The 26,956-nt window shown below is 43.0% G+C and overlaps 1 protein-coding gene and 1 pseudogene across 6 annotated transcripts in view; both read right to left on the reverse strand.

The window, feature by feature from the left end:
• UST (uronyl 2-sulfotransferase) overlaps nt 1-26,956 on the reverse strand; it is a 388,933-nt gene that overhangs the window by 169,406 nt on the left and 192,571 nt on the right. The window lies entirely within an intron of this gene.
• On the reverse strand, nt 693-20,566 carry LOC309634932 (serine/threonine-protein kinase 3 pseudogene; annotated as a pseudogene). Its single transcript has one exon. The product of its transcript is annotated as a serine/threonine-protein kinase 3 pseudogene (transcript).

Below are 26,956 nucleotides of genomic sequence, written 5' to 3' on the forward strand. Positions count from 1 at the left end.
GGGAGTTACTTAAGAAACCACTGGATACCCTAAATTTTATACAGGTGGGACACTTTATGAAAGTCCATCTTGACAAAAAATTTCAGGCATAAATTTTATAGAATCATAAATTATGAGAACTGAATTCAGTGATTAGCTGAAGGGAGACTCAGGAAAAAGAGGTAGAGGAGGGCTATCAATCCTTTAGTGCTCTTGATTAGAAATGAAACACAAGATAAACTTCACCTGGGATTCTAATTTTAAACTTTCAACTAGAATTTTCTCATAAAGTTTACATCTATGATGCCACAATATGGTCAAATGCAATCTGATTTCAGAGATTCTTAATTTGGGGTAGCTCAAAATCGGTTGCTTGTTGTGTTTAAATAATTCAAGCTGAAATCTTCAACAAACTAATGCCAAGGTTCTTTAATTATCTTATGAATTAAGGCATCTACTGTACATAAGGCATCATGGTAAGCACCCTGGCCTCAAGTAGCTGACAAATAATTGTGCCTGTCTCCCTTTACTTGTAGTTTACAAAATGTAACTTTACTAACATTTATATAGAATATATTCTTGGTAGTGGTTCCCTTTATTTGCATGTGGTGTCCCTTTTTATTAATGCTCTTACCTTATATTAAATTTGTCTTATAAACTTTTTTTAGCATTTAAATGGTGACCTTTTCTCATCCCTTTTTACATCCCAGTTTTACTCTAAAACATTTGAGTGTAAATTTAACTTTGTTTATTCTGTTCATAGGCTGTGGCTTTGTTCTACCACCTCTCTAGGTCTACCCTTTAAAAGCCATAGTCCCAGTGACGGGTCAGCAGCCGTTTTGTTTGGCTTTCTTTGCTTGACTGTGAGGGAGGTGTGGCGCCCCACCTCAGGCCCTGAAAGCGCTGAGCCTGGTGCTGGCCCCCACCTTGACAGGGAGCCCAGTGCCTGGCTGCCGCCGCCCCCCATTCTGGAGCAGAGCTCAGCTGGCCTGTGATTTCACCACGGCTCATCACTCTGGTATTGCTCCAGGCATGGGGACACTCTTTGGATTTCCTTTTTAAATATTCTATCTATCATTGCTACGTGTTTCGGGCCAAGCGAGAGTGAAATCTCTATACCATCTCGCTTGGGGGTCCTGTATGGGCTGTTCATGATTTTTTCCTTTAGGGAGTTCTATTGGAAAGAATACTGAGTGCAGAAATGTGTGTGATGGATATGGGGAGTGCACCTTGCTGAGTCAGAGGAAAGAAGCTTGGTAAAATGTCAAGTCCATGCCAAAGTAAGGTCACATGTTTATTGAAATGTGATCATTTCTGCTTCCTGAAGATGTCAGAGGCATAGGGCCAAAGCACAGTTTAAGCCAGACCTCAAACAGTGTGATTCCTGAGGATTCTTCTTACAGATGCTGCAAGATATTAATATATTGTACCAGTGACTTTATTATAATGGCGTTACTTTGAACCTTTTAATTGCTTCAAGTGTGTCGCTGAAAGTTCCAATATGTGAAGTATACCACGAACACAAAAATGGCATAATCTTCACTCTACATTTTCTTTATTAGTATTATATAGACTCTAAACTTCTGGAAGAAAAGCTTCATGTCTCCTCTCTGTATGATGGTACCCACCCAGGGCCAGGCAGGTGCTCTTTTATAGCTCATAAAAGTAGCCTTTGAAGATGATGAAATTTAATTTGAATTGTGCTATGCCTAGCAAATCACCATGGGAATCTGGTAAAAGCTTTCAGAAGACAGTGCTGTTTTTCAATAAACAACATCACAAAAAATTCAGCAGCAGAGTGAAATCCAGAATGAAAGTACTGGTGCATTTTAATCAAAAAATACTTAAATGATATTGTAGATGAAGATATATCATTACGGATACTTTTTTTTTAGTAGACATCTGGAGGACTGAAATGTCATTAAATGACCTCTAACCCACTCCCTGCTAGAAAAAGTACATTCCAGATGTGGGCTCCACTTAGAGGAATAATGATTTAGGGGCTTTGTGATTCTAATCTCCAAGCCCCAGAAAAGCCATGTGGCTGGACCTATACCACCAGCAGCTCTGCCGTGAGCTCTGAAAGTGCTATCTTGGTTAACCAGCCCCCTGTGGGCAATTCTGCCCTGTGCATTCGGCCCAGCACATAGATGGCAGCAATCTTTGCCAAAGGGGGCTATGCTGATTCTATTTGGAAGCATAGTCAATAGGACTCTCTGTCCTCCTAGCACGACTAATGTTGAGATGCTGATCAAGCCCTTAAAATAAGCAGGAGGTCAGGTTTATGGAGAGATCCACCGCCCTCTCTCCTACCTAGTCACATAGAAAAATAGGTCACCACTCTGTGGGCTTTCTGTGGGGTGGTAGTATGATATCATTTGAGTGGACTGCCAGTGGACCTTATGGGTCTACAGTTTTCCCACTCTAGATCTTAATAAAACCATGGAAATACATTTTAACTTGACTGCTTTCCGTGTAACACCAGAAAGAAAAGATGCTGGTAAAACTTGGGCCAGAGATCAGAAGGACCACTGCAGATTTTACTTCAAAGTTGAATTATGGACTGGAAAGAAATACATCACTCACCTCATATCTGTTCATTTCACCTGTTAAAAGAAGCCTCAGGGGTAGGCTAAGTCCCCACACAGTTCAGTATTTCCTGGAGGTAGTACTGAGCAGACAAATCAGGCTCCAACAGAGCTTCTCCACCGACATGAGACTTTGTGAGTGTAAGAATGGCAGGAATTCCTGGGAAACCAAGTACGTTCTTCAAGGGTTTTACACCATAAAAATTATTTATGACTCCTTTGGGCCACACAAGTTTCTAAAAGCCACAGAAACTGTCTTAACCTCATAGAATTTTGATGATTTTGCCTTCCCAGCTGAAGAGATTTAGAATTCCCTTTTCTTTCTTTCACATCCAATAGTCTAATAGTTTTGGCCTAAGAGGCCAAAACTAACCACAAAAGTCACACTTTCAACTTCTGGTTATCCAGGGCATAAACAACATGTCCGTAGATTTCTTTAGGCTCACAGCCTCTCCTTTCTGTGGCCCCGTAGTCCCAACTCAGAAGGTCATAAAGAATCCACAACAGGTTTAATAAAGAGAAATTGAAACTAAAGAGCCAGAATGATTATTTTAGATTATTTTAGAACTGGGAATTTCAGTTTCTTAAGACCCTGGAATCATGAGTGACTAAGAATTGACTGGGTGAGAGAACCATAGGAGTGAATAGGCAGTTTTGTTTCTGAATGCATTGATTAAGGGCTATCAAGGATTCAGCAACATTGGATAAAGTAGTCGTGGAAATTCAAGGGCTTGACAGTTCAGCTCACCCCTAGAAGGAAAGCTATGCAGTGAGAAACACAAGGGAAGCAGGGTGAAAACTAAAAGAGCTTAGTAGTGGGGTCCGGAAGGAGAGCTGTGGTTTATAGGGAGCATGATTTCCTTCATGAAAAGACTTACTAGGACCACAGTGAAACCCTTGACTAACGAAGTGGTGAATAGCCACCTGGTGGATTATTCGTGGCAAATTTAAAATCGCAGGCTGGCTTCCTATTCTTGGGATATTTTCAAATCACCAACTTACCTCTCCACCCTTAAGTCAAAGAATAAGAATTCATTTCAGGGCTTCCCTGGTGGCGCAGCGGTTGAGAATCTGCCTGCCGATGCAGGGGACACGGGTTCGAGCCCTGGTCTGGGAAGATCCCACATGCCGGGGAGCGACTAAGCCCGTGAGCCACAACTACTGAGCCTGCGCGTCTGGAGCCTGTGCTCCGCAGAGAGAGAGGCCTTGACGGTGAGAGGCCCGCGCACCGCGATGAAGAGTGGCCCCCGCTCTCCGCAACCGGAGAAAGCCCTCGCACAGAAACGAAAACCCAACACAGCCAAAAATAAATATAAATAAATAAATAAATTTCTAAAAAAAAAAAAAAGAATTCATTTCAATATTAGCCCAAGAAAAACACAATCAGAGGAGGTCATAATGCTAGAATACCGTTATTAATTCCAAGACTAAATACAGTTGATTTTTGGATTATCAGCTGTTTTCAATTATCAGCACCAACATTCTCTTCTATGGAAGTGGATAAATGAGTTGTTTTCAATAATCCACAAAACTTTCACCAGAAGAGTGGAAAATTTCCCCAGGGGGTTATGATTGGTTTCACTCTTTCGGTAACCATACTGTAAATTCTTTGCTTCTTCACTTTTAGCACTAAGGGCTAGTTAGTTTCTCAAAATACAGTAAGCCTAAGGATGCTGCTTTGATTTAAGAAGCAGAGAAAAGGAAGGGAGTTATTGATATGAAACAATTACTTTTTTTCAAAAAGAGTAACCAAAATTTTAGAAAATCCCATCAGAGAATTCTCGGTAGTCCTAGACTATTAGGGAGACAGTGCCCAAGATCTTCCTGTCTGCAGCCCATGACCGTTCTCCTTTAGAAAGAGTCAGGATTTAGCAGGAGGCATGTGCTGCTCAGTCTTATAGAAGGTGGAGGAGAAAATCATTCTCCTTATTCCACATTTTTGCTCTGGACTTGTTAGGTCTAAATCTATCTCATTGATAGTCAGAATTTGGGGATTTAAGATGTCAACTGACATGGAAACAAATGCATTAAAAAACAAATATCCCTAGCTATTTCTCCTTGCCAGTAAAGACTGAGGGAAGCAGGTGGTTATTAACTTGGAATACAGAGTACAGACACTCCCCCACCCTCGCAAAGAGGTCTGGGGCTATAACCGTATTTCAATATGATTTGTTTTCTTTGTAATCCTAAGTATTTTATTTTATGCATTTAAAAACATTATTCTGAGAGGTCCGTAGGCTTCACTAGACTGCTAAAGCGGTTCATGACATGAAGGAGGTGAAGACCCTCCGTATTGGATATTGACAGGAGGCATATGTCTCTGCCATAAGATGTATTTCCTAACTTGTATTACAGCACTGGCCCATCCAAAACTGTCAACAGAAGATTATTTTTGACCAAGATTTTAAAAATTCCATTTCAAAGAGCTGGAGAGCAAACTACAACAACCACCAACAATATTTTTATGCAAATAGAGTTCCCTTGGTGGTTTCAAGTGCTTAAAAGAATTTCTGTACTTGACACTTAATCTAGCACAGTGGCTCTCAAAGTGTGGTCCACAGATTGCTGGTGGGACTTGAGACCCTTTTAGGGGTCCACAAGATCAAAACTATTTTCATAATCATACTAAGGTGTTATTTGTATTTTTGATGGTGTCAACATTGGCACTGATGGTGCAAAACGGTGGTGATAAGTGGTTGGCTCATTAGCATGAATCAAGACAGTGGACCAGGGGTTTCCCTGGTGGTGCAGTGGTTAACAATCTGCCTGCCAATGCACGGGACACAGGTTTGAGCCCTGGTCCGGGAAGATCACACATGTTGCGGAGCAACTAAGCCCACGCGCCGCAACTACTGAGCCTGCGCTCTAGAGCTGGTGAGCCACAACTACTGAGCCCGCGTGCCACAACTACTGAAGCCCACGCGCCTACAGCCCATGCTCCACAACAAGAGAAGCCACCTCAATGAGAAGCCTGCGCACCGCAACAAAGAGTAGCCCCCGCTCGCCGCAACTAAAGCCCGCGTTCATCAACGAAGACCCAACACAGCCAAAAATTAATTAATTAATTAAAAAAAGAAAAGACAGTGGACCAGACTTGACTAGATATCATGGTACTCTTCACCACTGCACACACTTCAAAAATTTTTTTAACTTAAGAATGTCTTTGAAGGAGCAGTAAAAACTATTAGTTGTACTCAATTTCAGCCCTTTCAACTCTGTGAGGAGATAAGGGAAGTTTGCATAAAGCATTTCTGCTATTGACCTCTCAGCAGTCTGGTGGAGTCTAAGGACCCACTTCTCAGATCAATGTGCTTAAATGTATAAAATAAAACATATAATAGTAGAAAGAAAACCAAATATATTGAATTATTTATCAAAATACTAAAAAGTCGGGGTAAGTAATACATGTGCTTGTTAAAATATTAAATAACAAGATTTCTCAGTGGGTCTAATATCGACCACCATATCAATCCAGGTATTATGGTAGTGTGAATGGTTACTTAAAGAGATCTCCAGTAAGAGTAATTGATATAAAATAGATATGAATTCTATTGGTGACATTATAGGTATTGTGAATACTGCTATAGCTTGTTGCCTATATTCAAAAATGAAGGAAATGCTAAGTTAGTGAAAATAGTGACGTATTAGTTTTCCTCTAGTGGAGTTCATAGACTCTCCTGGACTTTATCCATGGACAGTTATCACCACCTGACCACTGCGTATTATTTGTCTATCTGTTTGTTTACTATTTGTCTCACGTCACTAGGGTATCAGCTCCAAGAGAGGTGGGACTTTGTGTTGTTCAGAGCGGTCCCAGGGCTTTGAAGGGTACCCGGCCCGGAGCAGATATTCAGCCAGCATTTCTCGAGTGAATGAGGAAGTACCATCAGTTCCAGGCCCCACTGAATGAACTTGGCCCATTCTCCTCTTTCCACTTCTAGGTCAGACTCCTAAAAGAACATCACCGCAGATTTCAAATTTACACCTCTTATAAATATGGTGGTTCGCAGCCAGTCTCATTATTTGATCCAAACTGTTTTAGAAAGAAGTTGGTGCCTTAAAAGAACTTCTCAATCAATTAACACAGAGCCTCCTAGCACTATTCTCTGGGGGTCTGGGGATGATCAGCGCCTACTACTGTTCCCTACTGGCTTTCACAGAGAAAAGGCAAATGACTGAAACACAAGAATTTTCTGCAAAATCCCCAAAGTAAAGCTTCTGTGCGCTAAGACGGAAAATATGAATCTGAAAGTCTGTATATCTGGGATTATAATTTTATCCATGAGAACACCCCGGTGTCATGTGAACGAGGTCAAACAGGTAAATGGAGAAGTAGCATCCAGTTAACTTGTCCCTGAATGTTTTCTTTGGCTTCTCAATCTTAATGCACTAATTTGCTTAACTATTCAAATTCAAAAGCAAGAAAGATCTCCTTGGTGTCAAAGCTTAGGCTTGCTCCTCCAATATTTTTATTACAAAATCAATCCATGTTTATTATAGAATATACGGTTAAGCAAAAAAAGGAAAATAAAAAGCAACCATAATCAGAGGGAGATGTGATTAAGGAAGAAGAGTCAAAGAGCTGCAACATCGCTGCCTTTCAAGATGGCGGAAGAAGGCCAGGAGCCAAAGGAGTGCGGGTGGCCTCAGGAACTGGAAAAGGATGATCTGCTTTATACTACAGAAGATGAAAGGCCAGTTGCTAAACCTGTGTAAGGATCAGCTATAAAATGAGGACAATACCAAACTTAAAATGGCTGAGATTATGGAAGTGTATGATCTTCTGTTTTGGTGGAAAATGGATAATAAAGAGACAAATGAGAAGTTCCTGAAGAAATCCAAAGATAAAAGCCCAATGAAGAAGAGAAATTCTTAGTGTAAATATATACATTAGCTCTAAGTTTCAGATCTAAAGATAGTTTGTTGGGTGTAGTTTCCATTTGTGATGGACTCCTTGGTTCAAAGGCACAGAGTATATGAAAATTTTTGTCTGTTAAAATTACATTTTCAGTATGCACAGCTAACTCATACATGCGGAAAACCTTTTAAATAAAATATTCCTTGAAATAAAAAAAGAAAAAGCAACCATAAATCTGCCACACAAATATAAATATTTTAAAATAAAAGATATAAGGAATTAAAATATAATAGATAAAAAGAAAAATATTTTGGTGTAGAACCCTTTTTAGTATTTTTTATATGAAAGTCTATTTTGGTTACTGTGGGTTGTCCTGACTCTAATGCCAAATTCCAAATAAAATATTAAAAAGAACAAAGGAAGCAATGGTCTTTGAACTTTATTACCCTACACACATATTTTTTTTTTATATTTAAATGTGAAGTTTCTTCACAAAGTGGCCCTGTTTCTTTAGTTGCATTTCCATTGACTTAAATGTTCCTCCATCTAAATTACAAATGGAGAAGAGTGGAATTAATAAAGTAAAAACTCACTGATTACCAGAAAGCTCAGGAAAGTTTGTTATTTACCATATGAACTGGCAACTTATTAACTCTTGTATTTGAGGAAGAGATGTGAAGATTAGACAGAGCCTTCACCTCTCAAATGATAATGGTCAATGGCCCTGGTTGGGCTTTGATGTCTCAGTTTTACAGGTCCCGTTTTGGAAGAGTAAACATGGCTGCCTTAATTAGTAAGTTATCTGTTAACCTGGAAAGACACCGGACAGAGTTGGGGACACATAATCTGCATTTGCTGTTGTTAGAACAGATGCTTCTATTAACGCAATCCAAGTTGTTTTCAGTTTATTTGAACGAGGATAAAGTCCAATCACTTTTGTTTACCCATTATTTTGGTAAGGGTCTCATGGGTTACTTTTTTTCCCCTTAATGCCCTGGCCCTCCGTCAAATCAGTCTACAGTATTGGTAAAATGCTAATGCAGTTTGTAAAAAGTAACGGAGACCCAGGTGTTGGATTTCTGCTGTGGCTTAGCTACTCCTTCAAAGAGGGAAGGCCCTGAAATTTCTGACTTCAATATTCCACCTCGGTTGTTCCCTCCCTTCACTGTCCTAAATCCTTTTGAACCTTTTAAGCTTTTTAACCAAGGTTTTTATTTGGGGGCACTTACTGAGGTCAAAGAACCCCACCTTCTGTGAAGCTCCCACAATGCCATAAATTGCTTCTTTAGAAGTCTAGAGGCTTCAAATGATAACAAGAACACTGTAAATTACGTGTTTCTTGTATTTTCAAAGGCTTTGAACATCTATTATCCCATTTTTACTGGCTGATGGAGGACTGATGAGGATCCTACATTTCTAGAAGGGCCATTTCAGAAGAGCAGAAATGGCTGTAAAGCTCACTCCTGGCTCACTCACTGGTGGTAAAGGGGTGTTGGAATGTGGGTGGGAGAGAGTGCAGGCTCTGAGCTGCTGCCTGACGGGCCAGTGAATTACCATGAATTACCCGGAAGCAGGGCAATGTGGAGGAGGAACAAACAAGCTGCATCCTTGGAAACAGGCAGAAGTCTCCTTTGAAGAGTGGATTTGGCAATGGAAAGAGGCAAGTTGCAGTGTTGAAGTGCAGAGGGCTGGGGCATGGCTGGGAGGGGGCAGGGAGCATGAGACAGTGCATCACCTCGCAGGTCTACACCTGCAGGTTAGAGACCAGAGAGGCGGCCTCCTCTGGCTTCCTGCCTGTCTTTCAATGGAGAACACCAGCCGAAATGAACGTCAGGAAGTTTCCGGTGTTGCTGATTTTTAAATAAATGAAATTAACCAGGGAATTGACATCATGATGCAGGCTCTGCCTACCTGTCCAATCTTGGGTTCCTGTTCCCGCCTCATCCTTTATGCCCCAGCAACCTCTGCTGCCTTTAGTTCCTCCCGTGCAGCAAGCTGTTTCAAGTTATTCCCTCTCTGCCTGGCTGCCTTCTACTTATCCAGCAAGATTCAACTCGTGTCACCTCCTCCAGGAAGCCTCCTGGACATGACCTCCACAGCCGTCCACTGATGCCTGTAGATAATGCCCTGGTGTTAGGACCCAAGGGCTATGTGCCTGCCTCTCCCCTTAGACTGTATTTCTAAGAGCAAAGTCTATCTTGTTTCCCCAGCCCTTACCACTGCACGTGGCCCAGAGCAGACGCCCAGTGCCTGTTTGGCTGAATGATACACGTTTGATAAATGAACACATACACACGTGATGAAGATGAAGAGGGTTGAAGCAAGGAATAAAACTTGAACGTGCGCTCCACAGCAATAGCAATTTGTGTCCCATTCCCTGATGGTCCCAAGTGCCGAGAAAAGGGCCTCTCTCGTACTTTTTATTTAAAAAGTATTTTTAAATAAATTAAAAAGGAAGAAACGTTTTTGGAAGTGGTGCAGAAGTGGTGATTTACCGATTCTTTTGCAATGTCAAAAGATTTCAAAGAGCTTTGCTTGTGGGCAAGGGTTGCTGTCATGATAGACCTGCTTTTTCATCTGGAAGCAGGCTTCCTGGCATAAGCTTCTTCCTCAGCTGGTTCATGTGCACTAGAAATATTTTTAGTAGCTCACATATTTTGCAGTTTGAAGTGACTCTGAAACCTGAGTCTTCTGACTCTCAGGGACACTTAGGGCACATTACTTTCTACAGTGGCCAAAGTCCCCGGGCTTCTTTTCATCCTAACCTTTCTTGGGTTGTTCTCTACAGATGCTGTGCTCTCAGACTCTGGAGCACATGACACAGGCAGCATGCAAATTTTATTTCCCAAGCTGGAGAGTGCAGAGCTGGGAGGATAAACAATTTCACAATAAGCTGCTAGTGGCCAGGCAGGCAGGAAATTAATATATCCTCTGGTCTGTGGGTGGGAGTAGGCAGGAAGCATATCAATTACATCACTGGGCTGTAATGGATGTTACAGTCCTCTTCAAAGGTCATCTTGAGGTTGAAACACACTTTCCAGTAGTGTCTGCCTTTATAAATGTAAGATGCAGGAATTCATATGAGTGGTAACAGATATAACTGTACCGGACCCAACATTTTACATAATTTCATAGATTACCAATCCCTAATCATCAGTAGAGATATGTACATATATCAGTGTTACCTTCGAAGGTAAATACTTATTCAGCAGTGGGGTGGTGGGCAGGGGCGGGAATACAAGGAAGTATAAGATAATTTCTCTTCTTATCCTGGAGAAAGTTTCTGTGTAGGTAGGGAGCAGGGCGCACAACAGTGATGATGAAATGCAGGGAGGACAAAACACAGGGCATGACAACCCTTGCTACAGGGATTCAGAGGAAGGAGGGTGGCTTAAGGAATTTTTGGTATCAGAAATGAATCAGAAAATCGTTAAGCGAATTGCCTGTAATATAGAAGTTGGAGAGGCAACTCTGGAGTCAGATGACCTGGATTCAAATCAGTGGCATACTGGTAAATGTATAACAACCACCCTTCCTGAAAAAACAAAGACCTGATTTATAGCATTTGCAGATTTCCATGGTGTAAATATGCCTGCCATGGCCAAATTCAAGCCACCATCTTGATGTCAACTAAATAGCACAATTCCTGAAAATTTAACAGTTGCTCAGAGCCAGTCCAAGCCAGCTCCAGCACACCATTGGTTGAAACCCAGGCTCTGCTTCTTACTAGTTGTGTAAACTTGAGCAAGTTACATAGCTTCTGTAGTCCTTAGTGTCTCATCTGTGAAATGGGCATAATAATATTTATCTTAGAGGGATGCTGTAAAGATTACATGAGATAATGTATGTGTGGCAGGTATGAACCTCTCCTGTTGTCGGGAGAGTAACTCACCAATGGTCCGAGATGCTTTGCTCTGAATCTATCACCTCATTCCTGCTGAGGCCACGGGCTGCTCTAAGCCAAAGAATGGCAGAGAGGTTATAGCAGGCCCATTCCTGCAAGCTGCAGGACTCCTCCGATGGATGACTTTGACTTGAAGATTCCCCACTGGCTTGGCCAAAACTTTATTAGAACTGCACTGTAGTCTGAGCTTCTGCCTACCCAATTCTTCCTTCTCTGTTCTTCACGGGGGTCAGACCTACAGCAGGTATGATGTCTTTTTCCAATTCCCTTTTCCCTCACCAGCATTTCTCCCAATAAATCTCTGCATGTCCAATCTCATCTTGGCTTCTGCTTCTCAGAGGAACTTAGCATGCTAATCACTTTAGACTGTGCATATAGTAAGTTCTCAATAAATATTTAATTTTAAAAAAAGAAGAGTCAGGGCTTCCCTGGTGGCGCGGTGGTTGAGAATCTGCCTGCCAATGCAGGGGACACGGGTTCGAGCCCTGGTCTGGGAAGATCCCACATGCTGCGGAGCAACTGGGCCCGTGAGCCACAACTACTGAGCCCGCGCGTCTGGAGCCTGTGCTCCGCAACAAGAGAGGCCGCGATAGTGAGAGGCCCGCGCACCGCGATGAAGAGTGGTCCCCGCTTGCCACAACTAGAGAAAGCCCTCGCACAGAAACGAAGACCCAACACAGCCAAAAATAAATAAATAAATAAATAAATTTTTTTTTAAAAAAAAGAAGAGTCATGTGGGATTCCGTTGCTCTTGAGGACCTACTCCTTCCCCTGGTAAGTGATCCTGAGAGAGAACATCCTCTTTAGGAGAGACGATGACTATCAACCCAGGGGTGCCTCTGCCTACCTCATCAGGGCAATGCAGACCAACACTTCCATCACTATCTCCATTTTTCTAGTTTTGTTTCGCTGGCCCCTCCTAGCCACTTCCAACGATGATGAACCATCCTCCCTTCTCAAAACTTGTTCCCTCTGATTCTGTGATGCCACATCTCTATGTTATCCTCTTCTTGGGACTGATGCGCTTGTTTCCTTTGTTTCCCACTCCTCAAAGAGTGCTAAAAAATGGGTGACCCACAGGCTCTTTATCCTCATCCTGGATTTCACCAAATGGCTTCCATTCAACAACTTTCAGCAAATAATCAGTGAGTGCCGCCATTGCTCCAGACATGATCTCACCCCTCACGGAATATAGATATAGATATAGATGTAGATATATAGATAGGTATATATAATTACCCTTTCTCTGGATACTGATAATTTCCAATTCTATATATTTAGCCCAGCCCTCTCTTCTGACTGCTGGATGTCTCCATTCACATGAGCATCTGAAACTCAGCATATCCAAAGCAGAACTTATCTTTCCCGCCCCTCTGTACCTGTATTCCCCACCTACAGTAGTACCCTCCAACGAATTGCTCCAACCAGAAACCCAGGATCTTCCTTAACTCCTCTCATCCTCCAGCTCCACATTCAATCACTCAGGAAGCAATGACTGATTCTTCCTCAGACATGTATCTTAATCTTTTCATTCCTATCAGTCTCCTCTACCATGCCAATTCTATTCCAAACCAAAATAGTTTATCTTGCCCTACTCCAAGCATCTTCCCCTTGCACAAGATTTCAAATGCAAATCCTATCATGTCACACCCCCCTCCCCGACCACAATTCGACCTGTCTGAGACTTTTCATTGTTTTCAGAATAAAGCCTCACATACTTATGATATATTTGCCCCTGCCCACCTTTCCATCTGCACAGCATACCCCTGTGCCCTGCCTTCTAAACTCCATCCAAATAAGTTTTGTAGTACCTGGGACTCTTGATTTACGTACATACTGTTCCCACAGCCTGATCACCTCTTCCAGTCACTTGTTTAATGTCTGTTTCCCTGACAGATTATACACTCCATGAAAACTGGAACTACATCTGTGTTTTTCAGTACTGCATTCTCAGTATCTGCCAAAGCACTGGCTACAGAGTAGGTGCTGAGTACTTGTTGAAAGAAAGAGAGAATGAATTAACCATATCAGAATATAAATAGTCCAAACATTTATGCACGAGATGTACATAACCTTGTGGATGGGTAGGTTCATTAAAAGATGTTGGTAACAAAATGCCAGACCTACCAGTTTTATTTATAATTAAAGAAAAGAACCCAGGAAGAAGAGTTTAACATTAAAAAAAAAAAAAAAAAGCTGTCAATTTCAGTCACTGTGAGGGTGTGAGTGAGCATGTGTAGGTGTGTGTGTGTGTGTGGCGGGGGTGGTGACAGGGGGTCCACCATGGTGATTTGGTCATCTTGAGATGACCGTGTCTTCCTTTTCTGCACAAGCATGAAACTGAACTAGGCCGTCATAATAAGTAGACTGGTGAGCAAGAGACTGGAAAAGTTTAGGAGATGGCCATCACTTCCGGGCTTCATAATTTTGTTCCAGAACTTAACATACACCTTTTTCAAACTTTCCTATATTTCACAAATTTGTTCATGACATTCTATTTCTAAATTCACTTTCTCTGATAAATACCTGATTTAGCTTAGCCTTTACAGTCAACACCATCATAATGAGGGCAACTCCATGTGGTATTTCCAACCTTCACGCTCCAGTCCTAACTCCTTAAATGAGTGGATGAGATGAGATAACCTCTATGCTTCTTTTCTGTCTTGAAAAGTACTATGATTAATTAAGGTCTGTTTTTTTTTTTTCCTCCCTTTTCTCAACTCCCTGGGACCCCGTGTTAAAAGGGCCCTGATGACAAATCCTGTTCTTACGTTTGCCTTCCTCCTTGCTAATCTTTTTTCTTCCTTCTTTGTTTGTAGCCTCTTCTAATTTACCAATGATGGTGTGATCGTAAGTCAAGGGCCTACCCAGTATGACACCATTCCAATAGACCCTGGTAAAGATATTTAATTGCTTCTTGCCACAATTTTGTTATTTGCAAAATGGGACTAATAAGGCTATCTTGGAGAACAGCACAATTTTGGAAGACTGTAGACTTAATGAGAAGCTTTGAATTTCTCAAAAGAAAAGCCTTTTGAAAACTTGGTGTTAATTCAGCCCTTGGTGTAAAATCATTTATTTTGACTGAATTTAAAAATTCTCAATGTTAAATGTGGCTTTGCAAATAAATTAAATACAGATTTTGCTCTGCAGAAGCCTGACTTCCACTAATAACATTTAGAGAGGATTACTTGAGGTATCTTTTAGCCAAAATATTAAAATTAATACTGGATGAAAAGTAGAAACCAAAGTAGTCGTCAGGAATAGGGTATAAAGCAAATAATGCCCTTCTCCAGGTTAGAAGAACTTTTTCACGAAGAAGAAACACTTCTAAAAATTAAATTTTGTTGGATTATCGATAACATTTTATTTACTTATAAACAAGCAAGTGCTATAGACCTCAAGTTTAAAAGTACTATTTGCTAAGGCAGCTAAACCTAGCAAAACTGTTTCTTTTTGCTTTTGATAGTAAAATATTAGTCTAATTAAATTGGTGTAACTTAATTTCATCAGCTATAATAGAGAGCTGAACTCCAAGACCTGCCATGCCCTGGGAAGTGCCTTTAGATCCGTAGAGGCAACACCTAACTTAGCTGATAACAACTAAGCATCCATTTTATCCAGAAAAAAAAATCCAGCTAATCATCAGTCATGGCCTAGAGGCAAGTGAGAGACCTGTACATAAAATACAGATGTGCACATTTATATGAATGGAGAAACTTGAGGATACACTGACATGGTCATATATTTATCAAACTGTGAATCAATCCAATATTCATTTAGTCATTTATTCAACAAATAATCTTTGAGCACTTACTATGTGTCAGATCCTGTTTTTTTATTTAAAAAAAAAACTTTTTTTAGGTGCTGAAGACATGCGGGTGAGTAAGGCCGCTAAGTTCCCTGCACATGTGCAGTAAATCCTATTAAGTCCTTCCTGCATGATGGGCTCCCGGGAAGCAATGAATGGGATGTATACAAGGCAGGGAAGATGATACGTGACCAACAGCAGATGGAATACTTGACAGTCAGGCTGAGAAAGGACTAAGGAAACAAGCTGAGAGTCACATAGGATGAAAAGAGGCAGTTCAGCATGGTGGTTAGGGACATGGCCTCTGAAGCCAGACTGCCGGAGTCTGAATCCTAGTTTCCTCACTTCATGGGTGTAACTTAACTCTGGGCAAGTTGCTTAACCTTCCTGAGCAACAGGCTAGTCATTAAATTGAGATCACGATAACATAATAATAATCTCATAAGACTGTGTTATGAGGATCAAGTTAAGCGTTCAGGTACTAAGGAACAGCGACCCAGAGGTTGGGATCAAGAGAGAACAGTGATGAGATTTTGAAGGATGGATAGGATATATGGATGGAGAGAGAAACGAGAAGAAGACTTTCCAGCTTAGGGTAGCAACATAAGGAAAAGAATGGATATGGGAAGGAGCCTGTTCTCAAGAGAGAATGTGAGAAGCTTGGTTCAATTAGCATTTATTTGGGAAAGCAGTAAGTCAATGCTGGCAGCATAGGTCCAGATTATTGACAGTCTTGAAAGCCACAGAAAGGACTTGAGAATTCATCATAGAAGGCAGGACACACCAAGCTTCTTGAGCAAGAAATTAAATGACAGGATGTGAAGTGCTGCTTTGGAAAACGAATCTGGCAGCACTATACAGGGTGAAAGAGCGAGAAAGTGGCTGAATCAGAGGAGATTAGTTAGGAGGCTGTTCCAGTGCTGAAAAACATTAAAGACAGTGCTAATGGCAGTGGCAATGGAGAGAGGGCGAGCGACGTTGAGAGACATTCTAAACAAAATAAAAAGGGTTTCAGTGCAGATTGGACTGAATGGATGAAGGAGAAGAACTTTCCAAAACAAATCAGGGTAATGGTATATTGATGATGTATGTATATTATTCAAATGTTTTCAATTGCAGAGTGATCAGAATGGGCAAACATAGAATAGGCAAGATGCATGAAACTGCCTGCACAAAACTCTAGCAGGATGCCCACGGAAGACTGAACATGAGAACCCGATGAAGATGCAGAGCCAAGGTATTAATGGAAAGAAAGAAATATTGTGTGACAGGAGGAGCCCACCTGTGAAGGGCCAGAAACAGAACCCACCATTCAAAATAAATGATGAATTACTCAGGCTTTCACGTCTGGGGTTTGCACACAAAGGTAAAAGGCATATACTAATGTATGATATTAGTGATCTGAATTTAATGAGGGGAGCAGCTGGAAGTGACCAAGTTAAAGTCTCAGATGCATATTAAGTCAGAACAATTCAAGTGAGGGGTTTTATTTGCTGACTTCAACTTAGTTTCCACAAGTAAAGGAGAAATAACACTCATCCGGAGAACCTGCTGATCACACAGGGCTAAGAGTGAGCACAGTGGGAGATGCAGTGTCACTCAAGGTCTCCCACGGTGCTTCTCAAGTCCATCTAAAACTTAATGTTTTCTGGGGATGTATGTGGGGGGAGGGAGAGCTGACCAAGCTGATTTTAAAGTTTCTATAGAAAAATCAACAAAGACAAAAGAGCTAGAACAGTTAGGGGAAAAGATTAGTGAGAAGAGATTAGAGCCCACCAGATAATAAAATATTTAGTATATAATAGTTATTGTATAGTACATTAATTGTATTGATGATATTATTGTCTATTATATAATAAAATGTATATTATGTGATTATATATTAGTTTACACACAAGAGCACACACACACATATATATATGTAATAGTGTTCTACTATACCTAAAGACACAGATCAATGGAATAATATAAAAAGTCAAAAAATTGATCCCTCCAAAAATAAGAATTTATTATATGGTAAAGGCGACATTTTAGTGTGAAAAAATAAATTATTCTGTAAACATTGTTGAGATAATTTGTTAACCATCTGGGAAAAAAAAGATATTGGATTCATATGTTACACCTGACAGCAGGATGGATCAAAGATTTTACATTAAACAATAGGAATTACAACAAAAACCCCGGAAGACACCATGGAGAATTTTTTTAATAGCTTCAGAGCAAAGAAGGTCTTTCTAAGTGTAACACACAACTTAGAAGCAGCATTTCACATCCTGACGTTTAATTCCTTGCTCAAGACGTTTGGTGAGTCCTGCCTTCTATGATGAATTTTCAAGTCCTTTCTGCAGCTTTCAGGACTCTCAGTAATCTGGTCCTGTCCTGCCAGCCTTGACTTACTGCTTTCCTAAATAAATACGTGTTAATCAAACCATGCTTCTCACATCCTGTTTCCAAAACTGGCTCATTCTCACTTGCATTATTCCTATGCTATTCATTGGTTAATCTATCCTTTTTCTCTTGGTTTGTGATGCTTTTTTTCATTGAAGTTTTTTACTGAGATAATTGTAGATTCACATGCGGTTGTGATGCTTTTTGGTTAAATATTATGATAATGTTTTTTAAAAAATAAATTTATTTGTTTATTTTTGGCTGTGTTGGGTCTTCGTTGCTGTACGCGGGCTTTCTCTAGTTGCAGCGAGCGGGGGCTACTCTTCGTTGCAGTGCGCGGGCTTCTCATTGTGGTGGCTTCTCTTGTTGCGAAGCACAGGCTCTAGGCACACGGGCTCAGCAGTTGTGGCGCACGGGCTTAGTTGCTCCACAGCATGTGGGATCTTCCTGGACCAGGGAGCGAACCCGTGTCCACTGCATTGGAGCAGATTCTCAACCACTGCGCCACCCGGGAAGCCCAAAGTCAAAGTCTCCATCTTGAGGAACTTTCCAGTTATCAGGAAAAACATTTTTGGACATAGGGAAGGGTTCATGCATATTCTGATTACAGTTTTCATGACTCTTATTCTTGAAGTCCTGTTTATCAAAGTAATCCATGAAAGATGGTCTTTGTACTTGTGGTGAAGTTGCATTTCTTTTCATAGTTCCATCTTCTTCTTCCTCATCCTCACTGTTTATAACCATGGTCCCCAAGTCAGACTCTAACACTGTGCTATTATGTTCAATCACAGCCTGGGCCCCTTCACTCATCGTGCTTGTGGGCCTCATGGTGCCCACGCTTTCCGAGTTAGTCTTCACCATGGTGTGGGAATACAGCTCATCTTCATCCGAATTTTCTTCTTCCAAGTCTCGCTCTATTCTTCATGTCTTTTAGCCTTGATTTGCATAGCTTCTGTGATCAAGTCTCTTAAAATTGATACAGGTTTTGCATTCCTGATAAAAGGGTGCGGTAAAAGTTGTGTTGCAGTAGCTCTCTGCTCAGGATTCTTCACTAGGCACTTTTTAACAAAATTGGTGAAATCATCAGAACAAAGTTCCGGCTTCCTGAATGTTGGTGGTGGGTTTGTGGGAATCATAAAAATAGCCTGGGGGTCCGGCAACAGGAGGAGGAATTCCCAGAGAATCAGACTTTGAAGGCTAGCAGGATTTGACTGCAGGACTTCGACAGGACTCGGGGAAACAGAGACTCCACTCATGAAGGGCACACACAGGGTAGTGTGCGCATCGGGACGCAGGGGGAAGGAGCAGTGACTCCGTAGGAGACTGAGCCAGGCCTCCCTGCTGCTGTTGGAGGGTATCTTGCAGAGGCGGGGGGTGGCTGTGGCTCACCATGGGGACAAGGACACTGGCAGCAGAAGTTCTGGGAAGCGCTCCTTGGCGTGAGCCCTCCCGGGGTCCGCCATTAGCCCCACCAAAGAGCCTGCATGCTCCAGTGCTGGGTCGCCTCAGGCCAAACAACCCTAAGTATTATGATAATATTATAACAATATCGATAGCTGACATTACACCTAGGGAACAGAAAGACACAGAAGAGTTTTAAGCAGGAGAAGGACAATGGCAGATTTGCACACTAGGTGCTATGACTGTGGGTTGGAAGATGAACTGGAGCCAGGCTGACCGGCTATGAGGCTTTTGCAGATATCTGGGTGGAACATGAGGAGGGCTTTGTTGGTGACCCTGATGGGGAATGATCTGAGAGACGTCAAGGAGGAAGAAGCGACAGTCTTGGCAGCTGGACTGGACACTCTTGTGCCCTGCCTCCCGTTCTCTTGGCCACTTTTTACTCTAGCCATTGCTGCAGCCATGAGATTCACACAGAAGTAACCTGAGAGCAACCTTGCTTTCTGTTCCCAGTGCTACACCCAGAGGAACCCACATGGCACCCATGTGTGCACAGCCCAGATGTGCGGGGAGTTAAGGCTTCATGAGGTGAACCTGACAACACACGATGAAAGCAGTGGACAAATGCTTTCTGCTTTCCTCAGTCAGAAACATTCTAGGGCAAATTCTACCCTGTCCTCCCACAGTGCTGGCAGGCTTGAGCCTCGGTTTCCACGGGAGTGACCAATGTCAGGACACGCCCTTGTATTGACCTTCCCTCCTCCCCTCTCTCTCCAGTCCCCCACTCCTAGTCCCTGGGATCACTGTCCAAATTCTAAAACCCTTTATCCAAACCCTTGCCTCAGGCTCTGCTTTCAGGAGGATTCCAGGTTAAGCTGGTGACTGATTGCATATGGGTTGGGGGGTTGGGGAAAGAAAGCAGGCAGGGATGACTCCAGAGTCTCTTGTATGGGTGACTGAACGGATAGGGGTATCACTCACTATTAATGGAACACAGGAGGAGATGGGTTTCTTTGTGTGTGGTAGAGGCAGAGTAGGAACAGATGCTCATCTTGCCATAGCTATTCCCATCACAGTGTCTGATGCTTTGCAGGTGTTCAAAATATACTGAAGTTGTAAGTGGAGAGAAGAGGCAAACATTGGTGCTTGGTCCACATTTGTATCTATTATTAAGTATGTACTGAAAGTTGGGCTGGGTGTTGGCCAGGTGGCTGTGAAGGGTGCTGGGATTAAAAGAGGAGATCATGTCCTGCCATCTGAGAGAATTATATTTTAGTTAAACATATAAGACATATACAAATGTGAAATAATTTGAAGGATTTTAGAAGCAATATATATTAACAAGTAAAAAATATATATTATTTATATTAGCATGTAAAAAATAAATATAATTCACACCAAGTAATAATTACCTGGAGAAATAAAGATTAGCAGTAATCAAGGTTGGCTGAGGTTAATCTTATTGTCTTGGTTTATTTTTTATTTTTTTGGCCGTGCCGTATGGCTTGAGGGATCTCATGTCCCCAACCAGGGATTGAACCCAGGCCGCAGCAGTGAAAGCCCGTAACCACTAGGCCACAAGGGAACTCCCTATTGTCTTGGTTTAGATCACTTTTCTTAATCTCATAGGGTTTTTATTTATTTTAATTATTTATTTATTTATTTAGGCTGTGTTTGGTCTTCGTTTCTGTGCGAGGGCTTTCTCTAGTTGTGGCGAGCAGGGGCCACTCTTCATCGCGGTGCGCAGGCCTCTCACTATCGCGGCCTCTCTTGTTGTGGAGCACAGGCTCCAGACGCGCAGGCTCAGTAGTTGTGGCTCATGGGCCCAGTTGCTCCGCGGCATGTGGGATCTTCCCAGACCAGGGCTCGAACCCGTGTCCCCTGCATTGGCAGGCAGACTCTCAACCACTGCGCCACCAGGGAAGCCCGATTTTTATTTATTAATAGTGGTCAGATATGGAATGCCATAATTATAGTGAGATTTCATCGTCAACAAAGTTTCCTCTGTCTCTTATTGAACTTGATAACTTTCTTTTATGCATCTGCTGATTCTTTTGACAAGTCTCATCCAAGAGCTTAGTTTATTTCAAACGCTGGCAGTGAGTGTTTAAAACTCTGCAGAGTGGCGAAGGGGCAGCCATCTCACTATAAACGTCATACCAGGGGCTTCCCTGGTGGCTCAGTGGTTAAGAATCCGCCTGCCAATGCAGGGGACACGGGTTCGAGCCCTGGTCTGGGAAGATCCCACATGCCGCAGAGCAACTAAGCCCGTGCACCACAACTACTGAGCCTGCACTCTAGAGCCCGTGTGCCACAACTACTGAAGCCCGTGCGCCGAGAGCCCGTGCTCGGCAACAAGAGAAGCCACCGCAATGAGAAGCCTGCGCACCGCAACAAAGAGTAGCCCCCGCTCGCCACAACTAGAGAAAGCCCGAGTACAGGAGTGAAGACCCAACACAGGCAAAAATAAAAACAAATAAATAAATTAATTTTTTAAAAAAACCCTCCCCTTTAAAAAAAAAAAAAAAGTCATACCGGTATAACCTTCCTCTTCAATGCAAAAAAAAAAAAAAAATGAGTATAGAAACATTTAGCTACATGTTGATACAATTCCATTGTGTTTTTAGTTTGTAATATGAAATGCAGAGCCATTTTTAAAAAGCTTCATTTGACTTGAAATCGAGTAGGCTTTGGTTAGAATTCTTTCATTTAATCATGAATGAAGATTCATGTCATGTGAGGGAAGAGTCTCCTGACATGGTGCCATATCCCTCTGCTTAGTTTCTATCCTCCCTGCAGTCACAAGTATTTAGCCTTGTCCTTCAATTTCCAGCCATTAGAGGGCTAAGGCTGCTGCAGCTAACAGACTCTAAGACTTGTTTCGAGAGAGCCTGAGCGAAGCAAGCATTTTTCCAATTACACACTCTCTAACTCAATTTACAGTTATTAGAAAAACTGCCAGCTATTTCTTGTTAATTTTGACATTTTCATAAGTACTTACAATTAGAATTCAAGCTGAGATTCCAATAAATCTCTTAGATGTTTTACACTTACTTTCCCTGTCTTTAGACTTTGCGAAATATTTTTAAGAACACGTTTGGAGGTCCTTCTGCCTTTGGGGAATTTATGCTGTGTATGTAAAACAGTTGGGCGGTGAAAAAATATTACAGTTTGGCAAAGCAAATTGAGGAAAACTACAGAGGTGTGCCAAGTTCTGGAAAACAAGTGTAGGATATGAAATTCAAAATTTTAACACAGATAAATCGAGTCATTAGTTTTTTACTTTATATAAAACTTCACCGCATAACTTCTTTGAATAGCAAGCTCCCTGGCTGCATTTAAAAAACATTATTTTAAAGAACATTTCCTGACTGCATTTAAAGTGTAGTTCTATTCATCCATGTCTTTAAATTTAGCATTTATTGTATTTTATGAACTGGCCTGCATTTAAAGAGTGACGCACGTCTCTTTGGAAAAATGGCATTGGATTCTAAATGCCTCATCGGCCAAATAAGATGTCTTCATGCTAAAATATTTTATTCATCAAAGTACTTACTCTCTGTTTTATTGCCTAAAGCACGCTTCCTAAAGTGAGATCTTAAATGTACAGTATAATATACTCTTTGGTTTCCCACTTCAGTTTAAAAGAAAGCCTGACTTAAGACCTACACAGAGTATTCGTAAATACAACAAATCTTACACTATACCATCAGACTCCTTTAATGACATTTATCTGCACACGCCAACTAAAAGTCTAACAAATAAAAAAAATTCCTGAGGGGAAAGCAAATAGAGCTTTTCCAAATGTGCAGAGGATATAGTAAGTAAGCTTCTAGAAGATATTCGGGAGGTATATCTCTCAGTAAAAATAGCTCCTGCTAATACAGACAAGAATGGATGTGTTGTTATTTCTCAGTAGTTCTCAGCCTTAGCTACATGTTGGCCTCACTTTGGGCTTTTAAAAAGTCCCAAAGCCCACCCTGCACCCCTGACCAATTAAACCAGAATCTTTGGGTGTGGGACCCAGGCATCAGTAGTTTTAAAAGCCTCCCAGGTGATTCCAATGAGCGGCCAGGCTGAGAACCACCACCTTCATAAATCTGAGCCATCCGTCCCAGCTGGGGTGCAGGGCTGAGCCCCCAGCAAGGAGGCAGCTGCAGCTGGTCGCTGACTCACAGTGAGGCGCGGGGGTCCGGAGCAGATGAGCTCAGCTGACAGGTGGCCAGCGGGATGCACCTGGCTGCGCTCTGGCAGCTTGGATTTGATGCCCCTGATGGGACCATCCACTGAGAAAGCAGGTCAGGCAAAGCTGATTTGGCAGCCTCCTCGGGGACATCTGGAGGATCGCATCTCAGTCCCAAAGCTCCTCGCCTCCCTAAACCCTCTGCTCCAGCCAAGCTGGGTGGCTGACCACGGAGCAAGCCTCGGGCTCTCAGGCTGTTACACAAACTGCGGTCCTCCTGACCCTCACCCCCGCCTGAATCTGCATCCGTCCCCAAAGACTGAGCTCCCACCTCGTCCAGGGAGCCTCCCGCAAGGATCCCACCTCTCACTGATGTTTCTCCTCCTGAATTCTCCGGTGTCTGCATCATTCTTTTGCTAATTAAACATGTCCCAACCAATGACAACTCCTCAAGTTTGGCTCTTCTGTTGCCAGCCAGGCAGTTAGCAACTGGAAGGACAGTGAGGTGCCCCCCCCCCACTGTAAATGCTCCCCCATCACCACCCCTGCCCCCAGAGCTGCTCCTCACACATGGTCCTCGCTCCATAAACACCGGCTCCTTGATTGTTTATCTCCCCCTTGATCACTGCAGTAGCCTCAGATTAACTGGAGCCCTTTTCTTCTCTGTATATTGAAGCTAAAGTAATTTTTTTTCCAAAATGTAAGTTTTAGGATCCCATGAAAACATGCTCCCCCATCCCCAGCCCTGCTTTAAATCCCTTAGTGTCTCCCCAGTCCTCTTGAACAAGCCCTGGGAGGTTCTGTGGGGCCCGACCCCTGCCTGCCCACACTATGAGATTCAGCTCTTCCTTCCTCCCTCAGCTCACCCCACTCCAGCCTCCCTGGTTCTTCCCCCATGCTCACTTCGCTCCCTTCTGCCACAGGACCTTTACATGTGCTGTTCCCAATGTCTGGATATTCTCCCTTCTCCTCTTTCCCTTCACGTCTTAGTTCAACCATCACTTCTCTGACTTCTAGGCTTGCCAACTACCCCATTCTATGCCTGGACAGTGGCACGTCTCTCTGTGTTGTAAAATGTGATGCAGTTACTATTTCACATGAATCTGTGTGGTTTTGGGATTAATACCTGTTTCCCTCTCAGGACTCTGAGCTCTGTGAGGACAGACACGGGGTCTATTTTTGCTCAGCGTTTTATTTCCAGTTCTTACTATTGCGCTTGTCACACAGAATACTAAGTCAATATTTACTGAATGAATCAATGAATGATGAATGAGTAGATGGATGGATGAATAAGTCCCCCATAGGAGTAAAGATAAAATGTATGACTGGCCCCTTGGTTTTGCAGACCAGAGACAGGAAAGCCATAGTTTGGCGCCACTGCACGGCAGCATGCCGCCGGGGAGAGCAGACGTGGGCTCCCCACCGGTGGCTGGGACGAGCCGAGTTTCAAAATGCCTGTCATGCTCACAACCCCTCCACAGCCCCTCAGTCCCCGCAGTCCCAGGTGACACTGTGGTGGGCAGGACAATAGACCCCAAAGACGTCTACGCCCTTAATCCCTGGGACCTGTGAATATGGGACCGTATCCAGCAAAAAGGATTCTGCAGATGAGATTAAGCTTACAGTCCTTGAGATGGGGAGACGATTCTAGATTATCTGGGTGGGCCCAGTCGATTCACAGAAAGCTTTAAAAGTGGAGAACCCTTCTCAGCTGGTTAGAGAAATGAGATGGAAGAAGAAGGAGGAGAGGGCTTCCCTGGTGGCGCAGTGGTTGAGAATCCGCCTGCCAGTGCAGGGGACACGGGTTCGAGCCCTGGTCCGGGAAGATCCCACATGCCGCGGAGCGACTAAGCCCGTGCGCCACAGCTACTGAGCCTGCGCTCTAGAGCCCGCGAGCCACAACTACTGAAGCCCGTGTGCCACAACTACTGAAGCCCGTGTACCACAACTACTGAAGCCCATGTGCCTAGAGCCCATGCTCCTCAACTGCATTGAGAAGTTCGTGCACTGCAATGAAGAGTAGCCCCCGCTCACCACAACTAGAGAAAGCCCGCGTGCAGCAATGAAGACCCAACACAGCCAAAAATAAATAAATAAAATAAATAAATTTTTAAAAAAAAAGAAGAAGGAGGGGGAGAAATGTCAAGCTTGGGAGGTACTCAACCCACCACCAGTTACCTGGAAAATGGAGGGAGGGAGCCACGGTTTAAGGAGCGTAGATGCCTCTAGAGAATGAGAACGGCACACAGCTGACCGACTACCAGCAAGAAAATGGGATCTCAGTCTACAACCACAGGACATGGAGTCTCAACCAACCAAATGAACAGGGAAATGGGTCTTCCCCCCAAGCCTTCAAAAAGGAATCAGCTTTGGAGACTTCCCTGGTGGTCCAGGGGTTAAGAATCCCCCTTCCAATGCAGGAGGTGCAGGTTCGATCCCTGGTCAGGGAGTTAAGATTCCACTATGCCTCACGGCCAAAAACCCAAAACAAAAAAACAGAAGCAGTATTGTAACAAATTCAATAACGACTTTAAAAAATGGTCCACATAAAAAAAAAAATCTTTAAAAAAAAAATCAGCTTTGCCGACACCTTGAGTCTAGCCCAGTGGGACTGGTGTCAGACTGCTGACCTACAGAACTGGAAGGTTAGAAATGTTGGTAGTTTAACCCACTAAGTGTGTGGTAAATTGCCACAGCAGTAACGGGAAATTAACACAAACACTATACCTGGAGGTGACCCCATCCTGTCCCATCTGTCTGACCACGCCCTTGACCGCAGCACGGATGAGACTCGTCCCAGGGGCAGCCAAACATGACCTAAGGCTGGTCAGAGCGACCAAGTGGACGAATAAGTCACTCTTAGAAGACTGAATGTGAGCTACAGAGAAACACCAGGAAGCATCCATCGTGGGAGCAGAGGGGAGAGCACAGCGAGCGGCTGAAGTGTGTCAAGAACCAGGGAACAGGGAGAAGGGAAGCCCTGGGCTGACCGGGTGCCCACATAACCCGGTCCCTGGACCCGGCTCCCATTCTGAACCACTTCCGGTTTTCCCGCCGGGAGGCTGAGCTGCGCTCTGATCTTTCCAAGTGGCCTGGCTCTGCGTGGCATCTCCTGGTCTTTGCTGGAAGTTGTGGCCCTTCTGTCCTCATTACCAGGGCAGATACCATTAGTTATCCTAATGATAACTCTTACTTTTATCTTCCCCTGAGGCAACCTGAGTGGACCTGAACTCCTTGTAACTCATGCAGCCTAACACACTTCCTCATGTTCAAGGTTTGGTCTTATCCACTTAGCCTCTCGGAGTCGCCCTCCTAGTCTACACAGTAAGTCCCCTACATACGAACCTTCCAGTTGTGAACTTTCAAAGATGCGAACGTGCGTTCACATGTCCAATCAGGTAAGTTAGTTCACGTGTCTGGTGTACATTGTCATGTGCGTGCATCCTCTACAAGTGGTTGTGCTTTTCTGTACTTTACTGTACAGTACTGTATAGAGTACAGTGGTACAGGATCTTTATTTCAAGCCCAGGATGTCTGGAAGCAAGCGTAAAAGCAGCGGTGATGTAGCTGCTACTACTGTACTTTTCAAGGTACTGTACTGTAAGATTAAAAATGTTTTCTTCATTTTTTGTTTGTTTTTTACGTATTATTTGTGTGAAAAGTATTATAAACCTACTGCAGTACAGTACTATTGATATATATACCGATTGTGTTAGTTGGGTACCTAGGCTAACTCTGTTGGACTTAAGAACAAATAGGGCTATGAATGCGCTCTTGGGATGGAACTCGTTCGTATGTAGGGGTCTTACCGTAAAAGGGGGTTGAAGGGGGGGTGCTAATACCT

This window comes from Balaenoptera borealis, assembly GCF_965194805.1.
Source record: "Balaenoptera borealis genome assembly, chromosome: 9".
In the NCBI taxonomy this organism is placed as follows: Eukaryota; Metazoa; Chordata; class Mammalia; order Artiodactyla; family Balaenopteridae; genus Balaenoptera; species Balaenoptera borealis.